Source organism: Labrus mixtus, unplaced genomic scaffold, assembly GCF_963584025.1.
Source record: "Labrus mixtus unplaced genomic scaffold, fLabMix1.1 SCAFFOLD_51, whole genome shotgun sequence".
Lineage (NCBI taxonomy): Eukaryota > Metazoa > Chordata > Actinopteri > Labriformes > Labridae > Labrus > Labrus mixtus.
In genome coordinates, this window is record NW_026870359.1 from 222,501 (window position 1) to 237,500 (window position 15,000).

Sequence of the window (15,000 nt, forward strand, 5' to 3'; positions counted from 1 at the left end):
TGTCATGCCCTTGATTCTGCCTGAATTTTTGGACATGTGAATATGTCTCTATATGATAAAAAAAAACATATGACCAAAAAATGAAAAAGCTTACAGCACCTGGTATTCCCAGGCGGTCTCCCATCCAAGTACTAACCAGGCCCGACCCTGCATAGCTTCCGAGATCGGACGAGATCGGGCGTGTTCAGGGTGGTATGGCCGTAAGCCATTATTGTGTGCAGAAAGGGGCCTTTTAAAGATGTCATGCCCTTGATTCTGGCTAAATTTTTGGACATGTGAATATGTCTCTATATGATAAAAAAAGAACATATGATCAAAAAAAATGAAAAAGCTTACAGCACCTGGTATTCCCAGGCGGTCTCCCATCCAAGTACTAACCAGGCCAGACGCTGCTTAGCTTCCGAGATCGGACAAGTTCAGGGTGGTATGTCCTTAAGCCATTATTGTGTGCAGAAAGGGGCCTTTTAAAGATGTCATGCCCTTGATTCTGGCTGAATTTTTGGACATGTGAATATGTCTCTATATGATAAAAAAAAAACATATGATCAAAAAAATGAAAAAACTTACAGCACCTGGTATTCCCAGGCGGTCTCCCATCCAAGTACTAACCAGGCCCGACTCTGCTTAGCTTCCAATATCGGACGAGTTCAGGGTGGTATGGCCGTAAGCCATTATTGTGTGCAGACAGGGGCCATTTAAACATGTCATGCCCTTGATTCTGGCTGAATTTTTGGACATGTGAATATGTCTCTATATGATAAAAAAAAAAACATATGATCAAAAAAATGAAAAAGCTTACAGCACCTGGTATTCCCAGGCGGTCTCCCATCCAAGTACTAACCAGGCCCGACCCTGCTTAGCTTCCGAGATCGGACAAGATCAGGCGTGTTCAGGGTTGTATGGTCGTAAGCTGTTATTGTGTGCAGAAAGGGGCCTTTTAAAGATCTCATGCCCTTGATTCTGGCTGAATTTTTGGACATGTGAATATGTCTCTATATGATAAAAAAAGAACATATGATCAAAAAAAATGAAAAAGCTTACAGCACCTGGTATTCCCAGGCGGTCTCCCATCCAAGTACTAACCAGGCCAGACGCTGCTTAGCTTCCGAGATCGGACAAGTTCAGGGTGGTATGTCCTTAAGCCATTATTGTGTGCAGAAAGGGGCCTTTTAAAGATGTCATGCCCTTGATTCTGGCTGAATTTTTGGACATGTGAATATGTCTCTATATGATAAAAAAAAAACATATGATCAAAAAAATGAAAAAACTTACAGCACCTGGTATTCCCAGGCGGTCTCCCATCCAAGTACTAACCAGGCCCTACCCTGCTTAGCTTCCGAGATCGGACGAGATCAGGCGTGTTCAGGGTGGTATGACCGTAAGTCATTATTGTGTGCAGACAGGGGCCTTTTAAAGATGTCATGCCCTTGATTCCGGCTGAATTTCTGGACATGTGAATATGTCTCTATATGATAAAAAAAAAAACATATGATCAAAAAAATGAAAAAGCTTAGAACACCTGGTATTCCCAGGCGGTCTCCCATCCAAGTACTAACCAGGCCCGACCCTGCTTAGCTTCCGAGATCGGGCGTGTTAAGGGTGGTATGGCTGTAAGCCATTATTGTGGGCAGAAAGGGGCCTTTTATAGATGTCATGCCCTTGATTCTGGCTGAATTTTTGGACATGTGAATATGTCTCTATATGATAAAAAAAAACATATGATCAAAAAAATGAAAAAGCTTACAGCACCTGGTATTCCCAGGCGGTCTCCCATCCAAGTACTATCAAGGCCCGGCCCTGCTTAGCTTCCGAGATCGGACGAGATCGGGCGTGTTCAGGGTGGTATGGCCGTAAGCCATTATTTTGTGCAGACAGGGGCCTTTTAAAGATGTCATGCCCTTGATTCTGGCTGAATTTTTGGACATGTGAATATGTCTCTATATGATAAAAAAAAAAACATATGATCAAAAAAATGAAACAGCTTACAGCATTTGGTATTCCACAGGCGGTCTCCCATCCAAGTACTAACGAGGCCCGACCCTGCTTAGTTTCCGAGATCGGACGAGAACGGACGAGTTCAGGGTGGTTTGACTGTAAGCCATTATTGTGTGCAGAAAGGGGCCTTTTAAAGATGTCATGCCCTTGATTCTGGTTGAATTTTTGGACATGTGAATATGTCTCTATATGATAAAAAAAAATCATATGATCAAAAAAAATTAAAAAGCTTACAGCACCTGGTATTCCCAGGCGGTCTCCCATCCAAGTACTAACCAGGCCCGACCCTGCTTAGCTTCCGAGATCGGACGAGATCAGGCGTGTTCAGGGTGGTATGGCCGTAAGCCATTATTGTGTGCAGAGAGGGGCCTTTTAAAGATGTCATGCCCTTGATTCTGGCTGAATTTTTGGACATGTGAATATGTCTCTATATGATAAAAAAAAACATGATCAAAAAAATGAAAAAGCTTACAGCACCTGGTATTCCCAGGCGGTCTCCCATCCAAGTACTAACCAGGCCCGACCCTGCTTAGCTTCCAAGATTGGACGAGTTCAGGGTGGTTTGGCCGTAAGCCATTATTGTGTGCAGAAAGGGGCCTTTTAAAGATGTCATGCCCTTGATTCTGGCTGAATTTTTGGACATGTGAATATGTCTCTATATGATAAAAAAAAAAACATATGATCAAAAAAATGAAACAGCTTACAGCATTTGGTATTCCACAGGCGGTCTCCCATCCAAGTACTAACGAGGCCCGACCCTGCTTAGTTTCCGAGATCGGACGAGAACGGACGAGTTCAGGGTGGTTTGACTGTAAGCCATTATTGTGTGCAGAAAGGGGCCTTTTAAAGATGTCATGCCCTTGATTCTGGTTGAATTTTTGGACATGTGAATATGTCTCTATATGATAAAAAAAAATCATATGATCAAAAAAAATTAAAAAGCTTACAGCACCTGGTATTCCCAGGCGGTCTCCCATCCAAGTACTAACCAGGCCCGACCCTGCTTAGCTTCCGAGATCGGACGAGTTCAGGGTGGTATGTCCTTAAGCCATTATTGTATGCAGAAAGGGGCCTTTTAAAGATGTCATGCCCTTGATTCTGGCTGAATTTTTGGACATGTGAATATGTCTCTATATGATAAAAAAAAACATATGATCAAAAAAATGAAAAAGCTTACAGCACCTGGTATTCCCAGGCGGTCTCCCATCCAAGTACTAACCAGGCCCGACCCTGCTTAGCTTCCGAGATCGGGCGTGTTCAGGGTGGTATGGCCGTAAGCCATTATTGTATGCAGAAAGGGGCCTTTTAAAGATGTCATGCCCTTGATTCTGGCTGAATTTTTGGACATGTGAATATGTCTCTATATGATAAAAAAAAAACATATGATCAAAAAAATGAAAAAACTTACAGCACCTGGTATTCCCAGGCGGTCTCCCATCCAAGTACTAACCAGGCCCTACCCCGCTTAGCCTCCGAGATCTGACGAGATCAGGCATGTTCAGGGTGGTATGGCCATAAGCCATTATTGTGTGCAGACAGGGGCCTTTTAAAGATGTCATGCCCTTGATTCTGGCTGAATTTTTGGACATGTGAATATGTCTTTATATGATAAAAAAAAACATATGATAAAAAAAAATGAAAAAGCTTACAGCACCTGGTATTCCCAGGCGGTCTCCCATCCAAGTACTAACCAGGCCCGACCCTGCTTAGCTTCCGAGATCGGACGAGATCGGGCGTGTTCAGGGTGGTATGGCCGTAAGCCATTATTGTGTGCAGAAAGGGGCCTTTTAAAGATGTCATGCCCTTGATTCTGGCTGAATTTTTGGACATGTGAATATGTCTCTATATGATTAAAAAAAAACATATGATCAAACAAAATGAAAAAGCTTACAGCACCTGGTATTCCCAGGCGGTCTCCCATCCAAGTACTAACCAGGCACGACCCTGCTTAGCTTCTGAGATCAGACGAGATCGGGCGTGTTCAGGGTGGTATGGCCGTAAGCCATTATTGTGTGCAGAAAGGGGCCTTTTAAAGATGTCATGCCCTTGATTCTGCCTGAATTTTTGGACATGTGAATATGTCTCTATATGATAAAAAAAAACATATGACCAAAAAATGAAAAAGCTTACAGCACCTGGTATTCCCAGGCGGTCTCCCATCCAAGTACTAACCAGGCCCGACCCTGCATAGCTTCCGAGATCGGACGAGATCGGGCGTGTTCAGGGTGGTATGGCCGTAAGCCATTATTGTGTGCAGAAAGGGGCCTTTTAAAGATGTCATGCCCTTGATTCTGGCTAAATTTTTGGACATGTGAATATGTCTCTATATGATAAAAAAAGAACATATGATCAAAAAAAATGAAAAAGCTTACAGCACCTGGTATTCCCAGGCGGTCTCCCATCCAAGTACTAACCAGGCCAGACGCTGCTTAGCTTCCGAGATCGGACAAGTTCAGGGTGGTATGTCCTTAAGCCATTATTGTGTGCAGAAAGGGGCCTTTTAAAGATGTCATGCCCTTGATTCTGGCTGAATTTTTGGACATGTGAATATGTCTCTATATGATAAAAAAAAAACATATGATCAAAAAAATGAAAAAACTTACAGCACCTGGTATTCCCAGGCGGTCTCCCATCCAAGTACTAACCAGGCCCGACTCTGCTTAGCTTCCAATATCGGACGAGTTCAGGGTGGTATGGCCGTAAGCCATTATTGTGTGCAGACAGGGGCCATTTAAACATGTCATGCCCTTGATTCTGGCTGAATTTTTGGACATGTGAATATGTCTCTATATGATAAAAAAAAAAACATATGATCAAAAAAATGAAAAAGCTTACAGCACCTGGTATTCCCAGGCGGTCTCCCATCCAAGTACTAACCAGGCCCGACCCTGCTTAGCTTCCGAGATCGGACAAGATCAGGCGTGTTCAGGGTTGTATGGTCGTAAGCTGTTATTGTGTGCAGAAAGGGGCCTTTTAAAGATCTCATGCCCTTGATTCTGGCTGAATTTTTGGACATGTGAATATGTCTCTATATGATAAAAAAAGAACATATGATCAAAAAAAATGAAAAAGCTTACAGCACCTGGTATTCCCAGGCGGTCTCCCATCCAAGTACTAACCAGGCCAGACGCTGCTTAGCTTCCGAGATCGGACAAGTTCAGGGTGGTATGTCCTTAAGCCATTATTGTGTGCAGAAAGGGGCCTTTTAAAGATGTCATGCCCTTGATTCTGGCTGAATTTTTGGACATGTGAATATGTCTCTATATGATAAAAAAAAAACATATGATCAAAAAAATGAAAAAACTTACAGCACCTGGTATTCCCAGGCGGTCTCCCATCCAAGTACTAACCAGGCCCTACCCTGCTTAGCTTCCGAGATCGGACGAGATCAGGCGTGTTCAGGGTGGTATGACCGTAAGTCATTATTGTGTGCAGACAGGGGCCTTTTAAAGATGTCATGCCCTTGATTCTGGCTGAATTTCTGGACATGTGAATATGTCTCTATATGATAAAAAAAAAAACATATGATCAAAAAAATGAAAAAGCTTAGAACACCTGGTATTCCCAGGCGGTCTCCCATCCAAGTACTAACCAGGCCCGACCCTGCTTAGCTTCCGAGATCGGGCGTGTTAAGGGTGGTATGGCTGTAAGCCATTATTGTGGGCAGAAAGGGGCCTTTTATAGATGTCATGCCCTTGATTCTGGCTGAATTTTTGGACATGTGAATATGTCTCTATATGATAAAAAAAAACATATGATCAAAAAAATGAAAAAGCTTACAGCACCTGGTATTCCCAGGCGGTCTCCCATCCAAGTACTATCAAGGCCCGGCCCTGCTTAGCTTCCGAGATCGGACGAGATCGGGCGTGTTTAGGGTGGTATGGCCGTAAGCCATTATTTTGTGCAGACAGGGGCCTTTTAAAGATGTCATGCCCTTGATTCTGGCTGAATTTTTGGACATGTGAATATGTCTCTATATGATAAAAAAAAACACATGATCAAAAAAATGAAAAAGCTTACAGCACCTGGTATTCCCAGGCGGTCTCCCATTCAAGTACTAACCAGGCCCGACCCTGCTTAGCTTCCGAGATCGGACGAGATCGGGCGTGTTCAGGGTGGTATGGCCGTAAGTCATTATTGTGTGCAGTAAGGGGCCTTTTAAATATGTCATGCCCTTGATTCTGGCTGAATTTCTGGACATGTGAATATGTCTCTATATGATAAAAAAAAAACATATGATCAAAAAAATGAAAAAGCTTACAGCACTTGGTATTCCCAGGCGGTCTCCCATCCAAGTACTAACCAGGCCCGACCCTGCTTAGCTTCCGAGATCGGGCGTGTTCAGGGTGGTATGGCCGTAAGCCATTATTGTGTGCAGAAAGGGGCCTCTTAAAGATGTCATGCCCTTGATTCTGGCTGAATTTTTGGACATGTGAATATGTCTCTCTATGATTAAAAAAAAAAACATATGATCAAAAAAATGAAAAACCTTACAGCACCTGGTATTCCCAGGCGGTCTCCCATCCAAGTACTAACCAGACACGACCCTGCTTAGCTTCCGAGATCTGACGAGATCGGGCTTGTTAAGGGTGGTATGGCTGTAAGCCATTATTGTGTGCAGAAAGGGGCCTTTTAAAGATGTCATGCCCTTGATTCTGGCTGAATTTTTGGACATGTGAATATGTCTCTATATGATAAAAAAAAACATATGATCAAAAAAATGAAAAAGCTTGCAGCACCTGATATTCCCAGGCGGTCTCCCATCCAAGTCCTAACCAGGCCCCACCATGCTTACCTTCCGAGATCGGACGAGTTCAGGGTTGTATGGCCGTAAGCCATTATTGTGTGCAGAAAGGGGCCTTTTAAAGATGTCATGCCCTTGATTCTGGCTGAATTTTTGGACATGTCAATATGTCTCTATATGATAAAAAAAAAACATATGATCAAAAAAATTGAAAAAGCTTACAGCACCTGGTATTCCCAGGCGGTCTCCCATCCAAGTAATAACCAGGCCCGACTCTGCTTAGCTTCCAATATCGGACGAGTTCAGGGTGGTATGGCCGTAAGCCATTATTGTGTGCAGACAGGGGCCATTTAAACATGTCATGCCCTTGATTCTGGCTGAATTTTTGGACATGTGAATATGTCTCTCTATGATAAAAAAAAAACATATGATCAAAAAAATGAAAAAGCTTACAGCACCTGGTATTCCCAGGCGGTCTCCCATCCAAGTACTAACCAGGCCCGACCCTGCTTAGTTTCTGAGATCAGACAAGATCGGGCGTGTTCAGGGTGGTATGGCTGTAAGCCATTATTGTGTGCAGACAGGGGCCTTTTAAACATGTCATGCCCTTGATTCTGCCTGAATTTTTGGACATGTTAATATGTCTCTATATGATAAAAAAAAAAAACATATGATCAAAAAAATGAAAAAGCTTACAGCACATGGTATTCCCAGGCGGTCTCCCATCCAAGTACTAACCAGGCCCGACACTGCTTAGTTTCTGAGATCAGACAAGATCGGGCGTGTTCAGGGTGGTATGGCCGTAAGCCATTATTGTGTGCAGACAGGGGCCTTTTAAACATGTCATGCCCTTGATTCTGCCTGAATTTTTGGACATGTGAATATGTCTCTATATGATAAAAAAAAAAAACATATTATCAAAAAAATGAAAAAGCTTACAGCACATGGTATTCCCAGGCGGTCTCCCATCCAAGTACTAACCAGGCCCGACCCTGCTTAGCTTCCAAGATCGGACGAGATCGGGCTAGTTCAGGGTGGTATGGCCTTAAGCCATTATTGTGTGCAGAAAGGGGCCTTTTAAAGATGTCATTCCCTTGATTCTGGCTGAATTTTTGGACATGTGAATATGTCTCCATATGATAAAAAATAAAAATATGATCAAAAAAATGAAAAAGCTTACAGCACCTGGTATTCCCAGGCGGTCTCCCATCCAAATACTAACCAGGCACGACCCTGCTTAGCTTCCAAGATCGGACGAGATCGGGCGTGTTCAGGGTGGTATGTCCGTAAGCCATTATTGTGTGCAGACAGGGGCCTTTTAAAGATGTCATGCCCTTGATTCTGGCTGAATTTTTGGACATGTGAATATGTCTCTATATGATAAAAAAAAACATATGATCAAAAAAATGAAAAAGCTTACAGCACCTGGTATTCCCAGGCGGTCTCCCATCCAAGTACTAACCAGACCCGACACTGCTTAGCTTCCGAGATCGGACGAGTTCAGGGTGGTATGGCCTTAAGCCATTATTGTGTGCAGAAAGGGGCCTTTTAAAGATGTCATTCCCTTGATTCTGGCTGAATTTTTGGACATGTGAATATGTCTCCATATGATAAAAAATAAAAATATGATCAAAAAAATGAAAAAGCTTACAGCACCTGGTATTCCCAGGCGGTCTCCCATCCAAATACTAACCAGGCACGACCCTGCTTAGCTTCCAAGATCGGATGAGATCGGGCGTGTTCAGGGTGGTATGGCCGTAAGCCATTATTGTGTGCAGACAGGGGCCTTTTAAAGATATCATGCCCTTGATTCTGGCTGAATTTTTGGACATGTGAATATGTCTCTATATGATAAAAAAAAACATATGATCAAAAAAATGAAAAAGCTTACAGCGTCTGGTATTCCCAGGCGGTCTCCCATCCAAGTACTAACCAGGCACGACCCTACTTAGTTTCCGAGATCGGACGAGATCGGGCGTGTTAAGGGTGGTATGGCCGTAAGCTGTTATTGCGTGCAGAAAGGGGCCTTTTAAAGATGTCATGCCCTTGTATCTGGCTGAATTTTTGGACATGTGAATATGTCTCTATATGATAAAAAAAAAACATATGATCAAAAAAATGAAAAAGCTTACAGCACCTGGTATTCCCAGGCGGTCTCCCATCCAAGTACTAACCAGGCCCTACCCTGCTTAGCTTCCGAGATCGGACGAGATCGGGCGTGTTCAGGGTGGTATGGCCGTAAGCCATTATTGTATGCAGAAAGGGGCCTTTTAAAGATGTCATGCCCTTGATTCTGGCTGAATCTTTGGACATGTGAATATGTCTCTATATGATAAAAAAAAAACATATGATCAAAAAAATGAAAAAACTTACAGCATCTGGTATTCCCAGGCGGTCTCCCATTCAAGTACTAACCAGGCCCGACCGAGCCGAGCAGCACCTGAGCAGAGCAGCGAGCAGCACCTGAGCAGAGCAGCGAGCAGCACCTGAGCAGAGCAGCGAGCAGCACCTGAGCAGAGCAGCGAGCAGCACCTGAGCAGAGCAGCGAGCAGCACCTGAGCAGAGCAGCGTACTACGGTGAGCGTATTGCATAATTGCTTGTTCTGTTCTCCTCTGCACTGTGTTACTGTGTACCTACTCTTAGTTTAGCCTAGCAGTTAGCTTTACAATGGCTTCTTTTTCTGTCTCTCCCTCTCCTGCTCTCTCCTGCTCTACGTGTCAGATGTTAAGTTATTCCTCGTCCTCCTTTAGTGATAATGATACTTGTAAGAAATGTAGTTTATTTTTAGCTTTGGAGGCGAGGGTGTCTGAGTTAGAGAGACGGCTCCGCACCATTGAGTCGGAGTCATCGTATGCAGCAGTAGTTAGCCAGCCACCTGTAGCAGGTGCGGGCCGACATAGCTTGGCTTCCCCCCCGGTAACTCCCGAGCAGCCGGGAGGCAGTGGCTGGGTTACTGTCCGAGGGAAGCATAGTCGAAAATCGAAGCACACGGTTCCCCACCAACCACTTCACGTTTCAAACAAATTTTCCCCACTCAGCGACACACCCGCTGAGAATAAAACTCTGATTATTGGAGACTCCATAGTCCGAAACGTGAAGCTAGCGAAGTCAGCGGGCATAGTTAGGTGTATACCCGGGGCCAGAGCGGGCGACATCGCATCTCATTTAAAGTTGCTGACAAAGACTAAAGGTAGATTTGATACAATCGTAATTCATGTCGGCACAAATGACTCCCGACTACGCCAGTCGGAAGTCACTAAGGTTAATGTGGAGTCGGTGTGTACTTTTGCTAAGACGATGTCGGACTCCGTAGTGTTCTCTGGACCCCTCCCAAATCAGACCAGTGATGACATGTATAGCCGCATGTCATCACTCAACCGCTGGCTGTCGAGGTGGTGTCCAGCACACGATGTGGGCTTCATAGATAACTGGCAGTCTTTTTGGGGAAAACCTGGTCTGCTAGCTAGAGACGGCATCCATCCCACTTTGGACGGTGCAGCTCTATTATCTAGAAACATAGCAGAGGTTATTAGTCCAAAACCCTGACAACAACTCAGAGTTCAGACCCGGAGGCAGAGCTGCAGTCTTACACACTTCTCTGCGCCTCCCTTAGATCTGTCTCCCAGTCACGATAGCTGTAATTCTGAATCGAACTGTAGTTATACTATAGGTACTGTGTCTGTCCCCCGGCCCAAACGCGTTTTTATAAGTCATCCAAACGGCGTGAATTATCAGAATCTGATTAGAATCAAAACTACGAATACGATTTTGCTACAAGATCGAAGGATTCACTGCGGACTTTTGAACATTAGGTCCTTAGCATCCAAGTCTCTTTTAGTGAATGATCTGATATCAGATCAGCACATTGATTTACTTTTTTTGACTGAAACCTGGCTGTGTCGAGATGAATATGTTAGTTTGAATGAATCCACTCCTCCCAGTCATTTTAATACTCATATACCTCGAGACACCGGACGAGGTGGTGGAGTAGCAGCTATTTTTAATTCCAGTCTTTTAGTTAACCCTCGACCAAAGCTGAATTTTTCTTCTTTTGAAAGCCTTGTTCTTAGTCTTCCACATCCAGTCTCAAGAACCTTTCAGCCAGTTCTAGTTGCTGTAGTTTACCGCCCTCCTGGCCCATATTCTGAGTTTTTATCTGAGTTTGCAGAATTTTTATCAGACTTAGTCCTTAGCAGTGATAGAATAATTGTTGTAGGTGACTTCAATATCCATGTGGATGTTGAAAATGATAGCCTGAGCACAGCTTTCATGTCACTATTAGACTCTATTGGTTTCACCCAGGGTGTAAACGAACCTACTCATCATTTTAACCACACCCTGGATCTTGTTTTAGCTTATGGAATTGAAATCCATAACCTTACAGTTTTCCTAGAAAATCCTCTGCTATCAGACCATTTTTTTATTACATTTGATTTTGTCCTACTAGAATTACCTCTGCCTGGAAGAGGTGTGCTTTCTAGAAGTTTGTCGGATAGTGCTGTGGCTAGATTTAAGGAAGCTATTTCAGCTGTTTTTGATTCAGTACCGTGTTTCAACCCAGTTGGAAACTCTTACGATAGCTTTAGTCCCTCTCAGCTAGATCAGTTTGTTGATAGTGCAGTGGATTCGCTGAGAGTTACTCTGGATTCGATTGCTCCCCTGAAACAGAAGGTTGTCAAGCGGCGGAGAGTGGCTCCATGGTTCAACTCAGAAACCCGTACTCTGAAACAATCATCACGGAATTTTGAAAGAATATGGCGTTCGACCAAAACGGTAGAATCTCGTTTTTTCTGGCAGGATAGTCATAGAAGATATATGAAGGCTCTACGTCACGCCCGAGCTGCCTACTACTCCTCTCTAATCGAGGAAAACAAAGGCAATCCTAGATACCTTTTCAGCACTGTAGCCAGGCTGACAGAGAGTCATGGCTCCATTGAGCCTTGTATTCCTCTAGCCCTCAGCAGTAATGATTTCCTTAGCTTTTTCAACAACAAAGTTCTAGACATCAGAGACAAAATTGGTAACCTCCTGCCCTTACCTGGTGCAGATACGTCTGTTGCGGCAGAGACAGTTCCAGGACCAGATATTAGTCTCGACTTTTTTTCTCCAATCGACCTTTCAGAGCTACATTCCATTTTTTCTGCATCGAAACCGTCAACCTGTATTTTGGACCCAATCCCAACCAAGCTGTTTAAGGAAGTCTTTCCCTTAGTTAGCAACTCCATATTAGATATGATCAATATGTCTTTACTGGCAGGCTATGTACCACAGACATTTAAAGTAGCGGTAATCAAACCTCTACTTAAAAAGCCTACTCTGGACTCAGGAACTCTGGCTAACTACAGACCTATATCCAACCTTCCTTTTATCTCGAAGATCCTGGAGAAGGTGGTAGCTAAACAGCTGTGTGACTTTCTCCATGACAACAGTTTATTTGAAGAGTTCCAGTCAGGATTTAGAGTCCACCATAGCACTGAGACTGCACTAGTTAGAGTTACAAACGATCTACTTCTAGCCTCAGACAGGGGACTTCTGTCTGTGCTCGTCTTGTTAGATCTTAGTGCTGCTTTTGACACCATTGACCATCGGATCCTGTTGTACAGACTGGAGCATTTGCTTGGAATTACAGGGACTGCTTTAAGTTGGTTTGAATCCTACTTATCAGACCGATCTCAGTTTGTACATGTTAATGATGAGTCCTCTATGCACACTAAAGTTTGCCATGGAGTCCCACAAGGTTCAGTGCTTGGACCAATTCTTTTTACATTATATATGCTTCCTCTGGGAAATATTATGAGGAAACACTCCATACAGTTTCATTGTTATGCAGATGATACTCAGCTTTATGTATCAATGAAGCCCGATGGTACCAGTCAGTTATGTCAGCTAGAAACATGCCTTAAGGACGTTAGGACCTGGATGACCAGAAATTTTTTGCTACTTAACTCAGACAAGACTGAAGTTATTGTGCTAGGCCCTAAGAACCTCAGAGAGACTTTTTCTAGTGATGTGACTGTCCTTAATGACATCAGCCTGGCATCTAGCACCACTGTTAGGAATCTAGGAGTTATTTTTGATCAAGATATGTCTTTTAGCTCTCACATCAGTCAAGTTTCAAGAACAGCCTACTTTCACCTTCGTAATATATCCAAGATCAGGAATATCCTGTCGCAAAGTGATGCAGAAAAACTAGTTCATGCATTTGTTACCTCCAGACTGGATTATTGTAACTCTCTTTTGTCAGGGTGCTCTGGCAAATCTCTAAAGACTCTTCAACGGGTCCAGAATGCTGCAGCTCGTGTACTGACCAGAACCAGGAAATGGGACCACATTACTCCTGTCCTGGCTTCTCTGCACTGGCTCCCTATACAGTCTAGAATAGAATTCAAGATCCTTCTTCTCACCTACAAAGCTCTAAATGGCCAGGCACCATCTTATCTTAAGGAGCTACTAGTGCCGTACTGTCCCTTGAGAGCGTTGCGGTCCCGGAGTGCAGGCCTGCTGGTGGTACCTACAGTCTCCAAGTGTACTATGGGGGGTAAAGCCTTCAGTTATCGGGCTCCTCTCCTCTGGAACCGCCTTCCAGCCGGGGTCCGGGAGGCAGACACAGTCTGTATTTTTAAGATTAGACTTAAAACTTTCCTTTTTGATAAATCTTATAGTTAGGGCTGGTGCTGGTGTAGACCAGCTCTTAGTTATGCTGCTATAGGCTTAGACTACCGGGGGAACTGGCACCTTGAGCTCCTCTCTCTCTCTCTCTCTCTCTCTCTCTCTCTATGCATATACAGTACATCATATTACTGCATGTATCTATCTATATATCTCAGTCACTAACCACCTACTTTCCTGGGATCTCTTGAGCTCCCCTAGGCTCCTCAAGATCATCGGTTGACGGCTTGCCAGAACAACCCCCACCCCACCACTACCCCCTCCCCACCGGATCGTGGGTTGGCGGCCTGCCAGAACAACCCCCCACACCCCCTCCCCTCCCCACCGGATTGCTGATGGACGGTCTACCTCCCCCCACCCCCTTGCTCTCTATCCCTCTTCCTGCATCTTATCCCATCTCTCCCCCTATCCCTTTCCAAGCCCGGCGCAGTCTAGGCCTGTGAAGACTGTTTCGTCATGAGCCGGGGATCCGGCCGAAGATTTCTGCCTTTTAATAAGGCAGTTTTTTCTTACCACTGTAACTTTTGCTGCTTTGCTAAAGTGCTCATGATGGATAGGCCGGATCTTTGTAACATAGCAATAAGTAAGGTCCTTTACCTGCTTTTTGTAACATAACAATGAGTGAGGTCTTTTACCTGCTCTTTTGTAATGTTAACAGACAATGAGTAAGGTATTTTACCTGCTTCTTGTAAAGTGTCTCGAGATAACACTTGTTATGAGTTGACGCTATACAAATTAAAGTTGATTGATTGATTGATAAAAGTTGACCCTGCTTAGCTTCCGAGATGGGACGAGATCGGGCGTGTTAAGGGTGGTATGGCCGTAAGCCATTATTGTGTGCAGACAGGGGCCTTTTAAAGATGTTATGCCCTTGATTCTGGCTGAATTTTTGGACATGTGAATATGTCTCTATATGATAAAAAAAAAACATATGATCAAAAAAATGAAAAAGCTTACAGCACCTGGTATTCCCAGGCGGTCTCCCATCCAAGTACTAACCAGGCCCTACCCTGCTTAGCTTCCGAGATCGGACGAGATCAGGCGTGTTCAGGGTGGTATGGCCGTAAGCTGTTATTGTGTGCAGACAGGGGCCTTTTAAAGATCTCATGCCCTTGATTCTGGCTGAATTTTTGGACATGTGAATATGTCTCTATATGATAAAAAAAGAACATATGATCAAAAAAAATGAAAAAGCTTACAGCACCTGGTATTCCCAGGCGGTCTCCCATCCAAGTACTAACCAGGCCAGACGCTGCTTAGCTTCCGAGATCGGACAAGTTCAGGGTGGTATGTCCTTAAGCCATTATTGTGTGCAGAAAGGGGCCTTTTAAAGATGTCATGCCCTTGATTCTGGCTGAATTTTTGGACATGTGAATATGTCTCTATATGATAAAAAAAAAACATATGATCAAAAAAATGAAAAAGCTTTCAGCACCTGGTATTCCCAGGCAGTCTCCCATCCAACTAGTAACCAGGCCCGACCCTGCTTAGCTTCCAAGATTGGATGAGTTCAGGGTTGTATGGCCGTAAGCCATTATTGTGTGCAGAAAGGGGCCTTTTAAAGATGTCATGCCCTTGATTCTGGCTGAAT

General features: G+C 44.0%; 20 non-coding genes and 16 pseudogenes across 20 annotated transcripts; all 36 read right to left on the reverse strand.

The window, feature by feature from the left end:
• Nucleotides 1-87: 87 nt before the first annotated feature.
• On the reverse strand, nt 88-206 carry LOC132971019 (5S ribosomal RNA). Its single transcript, XR_009672339.1, has one exon. It is a non-coding gene; the product is annotated as a 5S ribosomal RNA (ribosomal RNA).
• A 354-nt stretch (nt 207-560) lies between these two features.
• On the reverse strand, nt 561-669 carry LOC132970837 (5S ribosomal RNA; annotated as a pseudogene).
• A 123-nt stretch (nt 670-792) lies between these two features.
• On the reverse strand, nt 793-911 carry LOC132971265 (5S ribosomal RNA). The gene has a single exon (XR_009672573.1). It is a non-coding gene; the product is annotated as a 5S ribosomal RNA (ribosomal RNA).
• Nucleotides 912-1,265: 354 nt separating this feature from the next.
• Nucleotides 1,266-1,384, reverse strand: LOC132970838 (5S ribosomal RNA). Its single transcript, XR_009672268.1, has one exon. It is a non-coding gene; the product is annotated as a 5S ribosomal RNA (ribosomal RNA).
• Nucleotides 1,385-1,507: 123 nt separating this feature from the next.
• Nucleotides 1,508-1,616, reverse strand: LOC132970681 (5S ribosomal RNA; annotated as a pseudogene).
• A 121-nt stretch (nt 1,617-1,737) lies between these two features.
• Nucleotides 1,738-1,856, reverse strand: LOC132971080 (5S ribosomal RNA). The gene has a single exon (XR_009672397.1). It is a non-coding gene; the product is annotated as a 5S ribosomal RNA (ribosomal RNA).
• A 123-nt stretch (nt 1,857-1,979) lies between these two features.
• Nucleotides 1,980-2,099, reverse strand: LOC132970942 (5S ribosomal RNA; annotated as a pseudogene).
• A 123-nt stretch (nt 2,100-2,222) lies between these two features.
• LOC132970656 (5S ribosomal RNA) lies at nt 2,223-2,341 on the reverse strand. The gene has a single exon (XR_009672248.1). It is a non-coding gene; the product is annotated as a 5S ribosomal RNA (ribosomal RNA).
• Nucleotides 2,342-2,460: 119 nt separating this feature from the next.
• LOC132970671 (5S ribosomal RNA) lies at nt 2,461-2,569 on the reverse strand (annotated as a pseudogene).
• A 123-nt stretch (nt 2,570-2,692) lies between these two features.
• On the reverse strand, nt 2,693-2,812 carry LOC132970943 (5S ribosomal RNA; annotated as a pseudogene).
• A 123-nt stretch (nt 2,813-2,935) lies between these two features.
• Nucleotides 2,936-3,044, reverse strand: LOC132970790 (5S ribosomal RNA; annotated as a pseudogene).
• Nucleotides 3,045-3,165: 121 nt separating this feature from the next.
• On the reverse strand, nt 3,166-3,274 carry LOC132971286 (5S ribosomal RNA; annotated as a pseudogene).
• A 122-nt stretch (nt 3,275-3,396) lies between these two features.
• On the reverse strand, nt 3,397-3,515 carry LOC132971226 (5S ribosomal RNA). The gene has a single exon (XR_009672534.1). It is a non-coding gene; the product is annotated as a 5S ribosomal RNA (ribosomal RNA).
• Nucleotides 3,516-3,637: 122 nt separating this feature from the next.
• Nucleotides 3,638-3,756, reverse strand: LOC132971058 (5S ribosomal RNA). The gene has a single exon (XR_009672376.1). It is a non-coding gene; the product is annotated as a 5S ribosomal RNA (ribosomal RNA).
• A 123-nt stretch (nt 3,757-3,879) lies between these two features.
• Nucleotides 3,880-3,998, reverse strand: LOC132971190 (5S ribosomal RNA). Its single transcript, XR_009672501.1, has one exon. It is a non-coding gene; the product is annotated as a 5S ribosomal RNA (ribosomal RNA).
• Nucleotides 3,999-4,118: 120 nt separating this feature from the next.
• LOC132971020 (5S ribosomal RNA) lies at nt 4,119-4,237 on the reverse strand. Its single transcript, XR_009672340.1, has one exon. It is a non-coding gene; the product is annotated as a 5S ribosomal RNA (ribosomal RNA).
• A 354-nt stretch (nt 4,238-4,591) lies between these two features.
• LOC132970839 (5S ribosomal RNA) lies at nt 4,592-4,700 on the reverse strand (annotated as a pseudogene).
• Nucleotides 4,701-4,823: 123 nt separating this feature from the next.
• On the reverse strand, nt 4,824-4,942 carry LOC132971267 (5S ribosomal RNA). The gene has a single exon (XR_009672574.1). It is a non-coding gene; the product is annotated as a 5S ribosomal RNA (ribosomal RNA).
• A 354-nt stretch (nt 4,943-5,296) lies between these two features.
• Nucleotides 5,297-5,415, reverse strand: LOC132970849 (5S ribosomal RNA). The gene has a single exon (XR_009672269.1). It is a non-coding gene; the product is annotated as a 5S ribosomal RNA (ribosomal RNA).
• A 123-nt stretch (nt 5,416-5,538) lies between these two features.
• On the reverse strand, nt 5,539-5,647 carry LOC132970682 (5S ribosomal RNA; annotated as a pseudogene).
• Nucleotides 5,648-5,768: 121 nt separating this feature from the next.
• Nucleotides 5,769-5,887, reverse strand: LOC132971185 (5S ribosomal RNA). Its single transcript, XR_009672496.1, has one exon. It is a non-coding gene; the product is annotated as a 5S ribosomal RNA (ribosomal RNA).
• A 121-nt stretch (nt 5,888-6,008) lies between these two features.
• On the reverse strand, nt 6,009-6,127 carry LOC132971003 (5S ribosomal RNA). The gene has a single exon (XR_009672324.1). It is a non-coding gene; the product is annotated as a 5S ribosomal RNA (ribosomal RNA).
• A 122-nt stretch (nt 6,128-6,249) lies between these two features.
• Nucleotides 6,250-6,358, reverse strand: LOC132971384 (5S ribosomal RNA; annotated as a pseudogene).
• A 124-nt stretch (nt 6,359-6,482) lies between these two features.
• On the reverse strand, nt 6,483-6,601 carry LOC132971343 (5S ribosomal RNA). The gene has a single exon (XR_009672634.1). It is a non-coding gene; the product is annotated as a 5S ribosomal RNA (ribosomal RNA).
• Nucleotides 6,602-6,722: 121 nt separating this feature from the next.
• LOC132970952 (5S ribosomal RNA) lies at nt 6,723-6,831 on the reverse strand (annotated as a pseudogene).
• A 123-nt stretch (nt 6,832-6,954) lies between these two features.
• On the reverse strand, nt 6,955-7,063 carry LOC132970879 (5S ribosomal RNA; annotated as a pseudogene).
• A 122-nt stretch (nt 7,064-7,185) lies between these two features.
• LOC132971252 (5S ribosomal RNA) lies at nt 7,186-7,304 on the reverse strand. The gene has a single exon (XR_009672560.1). It is a non-coding gene; the product is annotated as a 5S ribosomal RNA (ribosomal RNA).
• Nucleotides 7,305-7,428: 124 nt separating this feature from the next.
• Nucleotides 7,429-7,547, reverse strand: LOC132971413 (5S ribosomal RNA; annotated as a pseudogene).
• A 124-nt stretch (nt 7,548-7,671) lies between these two features.
• On the reverse strand, nt 7,672-7,790 carry LOC132971342 (5S ribosomal RNA). The gene has a single exon (XR_009672633.1). It is a non-coding gene; the product is annotated as a 5S ribosomal RNA (ribosomal RNA).
• Nucleotides 7,791-7,912: 122 nt separating this feature from the next.
• Nucleotides 7,913-8,031, reverse strand: LOC132971290 (5S ribosomal RNA). The gene has a single exon (XR_009672587.1). It is a non-coding gene; the product is annotated as a 5S ribosomal RNA (ribosomal RNA).
• A 121-nt stretch (nt 8,032-8,152) lies between these two features.
• Nucleotides 8,153-8,261, reverse strand: LOC132970850 (5S ribosomal RNA; annotated as a pseudogene).
• A 122-nt stretch (nt 8,262-8,383) lies between these two features.
• LOC132971201 (5S ribosomal RNA) lies at nt 8,384-8,502 on the reverse strand. The gene has a single exon (XR_009672511.1). It is a non-coding gene; the product is annotated as a 5S ribosomal RNA (ribosomal RNA).
• A 121-nt stretch (nt 8,503-8,623) lies between these two features.
• LOC132971377 (5S ribosomal RNA) lies at nt 8,624-8,742 on the reverse strand (annotated as a pseudogene).
• Nucleotides 8,743-8,864: 122 nt separating this feature from the next.
• Nucleotides 8,865-8,983, reverse strand: LOC132971275 (5S ribosomal RNA). The gene has a single exon (XR_009672579.1). It is a non-coding gene; the product is annotated as a 5S ribosomal RNA (ribosomal RNA).
• A 5,376-nt stretch (nt 8,984-14,359) lies between these two features.
• On the reverse strand, nt 14,360-14,478 carry LOC132971359 (5S ribosomal RNA). The gene has a single exon (XR_009672641.1). It is a non-coding gene; the product is annotated as a 5S ribosomal RNA (ribosomal RNA).
• Nucleotides 14,479-14,832: 354 nt separating this feature from the next.
• Nucleotides 14,833-14,941, reverse strand: LOC132970951 (5S ribosomal RNA; annotated as a pseudogene).
• Nucleotides 14,942-15,000: the final 59 nt, after the last annotated feature.